Here is a 1,791-nt window from a genome sequence, read left to right as displayed (position 1 = left end):
TAAAATTTATAATTTATAATTTGGTCATTCAAATTATTCCTTTAGCCAAATAAAAATAAATTTATAGATGGATAACTGAGGTTCACTAACATAAGGTAGGGAAAAAGTTTAAGCTAAAAATTAAATCTGTATTTTGCTGCAAAGAAATGAGAGATTTACCTACAGCAATTTTCTATTGATGCTAAATTAAAAGCATGGGTTAACATCTTTATAACAAATGGTTTGACAGATGTTTTCTTGGCTTTAAAATGTTTTCTTCATATATGCATATAAATGTAATGAGGATAAGAATAATCTTCTGTATTGTCTACGTAGTTCATAAGGCCTTTGTCATTGTTAGTCACCTTAGATGTGAATATCAGTAGGACCATTACACTAAAGCTGGCCTAAAAAGTTTTCAAAGTGCTACTGTTTCTGACTGATGAGATCCTCAGTTTTCTGGATTTTCTGGGTGACAATTATTTTCAGTTCTTTTTTTCTGGTGATATATACAAGAAGTTACAGCAGATATATAAAGGGAAGATCAGAAGCCTGCTGTCCAAGTTCATTACCACTTGTTCCTGATCCTTTTAAAGTGCAAGTATTTGATAGCCAGTTGTTCTACTACATATTAGTTTTTCACTACTATCAAAAGAAGCCAAACATAACCTAAAGGCTATGCTCCTTCACGGCTGTAAACTGACAGATCCGCCACATGGCTGATTCAGTGTATTGCGCTTGGAAATGATGTAACGATTGGTGTAAGTTACAACTAAATCAAAGCCGAAGTTAAAACCCGTCCACTGCCAGCAGTATTCACCATCTTTGGCAAGCTTTCTACCACACCTCATGCTATTTCCTTCTAGTTCTTTATTGATTTCTTGAGGCCCCACCTCACTGTCTTGTTCTGCCCACAGCATAGCAAGCCACTGCTGTTTATATACAGAGAAGAGCCATTCTGAAGGTACTAGAGAATCTTGTTCAATAATTCTTGCAGAAGCCAGATCACTAATAATATACTGCAACCTTAAATGTCTGGATACTGACACAAATGGTTTTCCTTGTTCAGTTTCAAGAAAGGGCATACCTTCAAAATCTCTTTTCCGCTTAGAAAACCAGACATCTGTTTCCGTCAAAAGCTGTTTAAAGACCCATTCCAAGAAGGCACAAGTTGAAGGAACATCCACTGTTTTAGTGCTGTGTATACATCCATTTCCACTTGCATCACAAATAAGTTAGATGAACCAATGAGCTGTTTCATGACGTTTATACTGAGTTCTTTTAAAAGTTCAACATCCTGGTGAGTCATCAAATTGTTCAGAAACCATTCAAGGCACTTTTTCTTTACAGAATCTAATCCATAGTTCCCTGCTGATGTGTAATAGCCACATACAGTTTTCACATTAACTGTTTCCTTCATTGTCTCACCACACTGCTGTATTAAACCATCCAACTGCGGCATACTTGCTGCTGCCAAAATGGCAATAACTCGCCTGGGCTTTTTATTAAGACATCATCTCGACACAGTGAACCAAATGCAACCTGCAGTGCTTCTATATCAATATTCTGGTCAGGAATCTCCAGTTCAATAATTTATTCATGGTGGATTCTTTCCAAGAACCACTAAACATACTGCGGTCCAGGGGAGCCGTGGTCCATGGGCTTACCCAGCAGCCGCGTGCTGAGCCTGCCAGGGCCAGCCCTCGCCCCGCCGCAGCCGGGGCCCGGGGCGGGGTCGCAGCACCAAGGCCGCAGGCCGGAGGCAATGCGACGGGCCGCGACTTCTGTTACTGCCCAGGCAGCCGCAAGCGC

The 1,791-nt window shown here is 40.3% G+C and overlaps 1 pseudogene; it reads right to left on the bottom strand.

The window, feature by feature from the left end:
* Window positions 1-430: 430 nt before the first annotated feature.
* On the bottom strand, window positions 431-1,610 carry LOC103249633 (annotated as a pseudogene).
* Window positions 1,611-1,791: the final 181 nt, after the last annotated feature.

The sequence above is a fragment of the Carlito syrichta genome, unplaced genomic scaffold, assembly GCF_000164805.1.
Source record: "Carlito syrichta isolate Samal-C Ts95f unplaced genomic scaffold, Tarsius_syrichta-2.0.1 Scaffold44125, whole genome shotgun sequence".
Classification (NCBI taxonomy): domain Eukaryota; kingdom Metazoa; phylum Chordata; class Mammalia; order Primates; family Tarsiidae; genus Carlito; species Carlito syrichta.
Note: the sequence above shows the minus strand (reverse complement) of the source record. Positions and strands in the feature narration are given on the sequence as shown.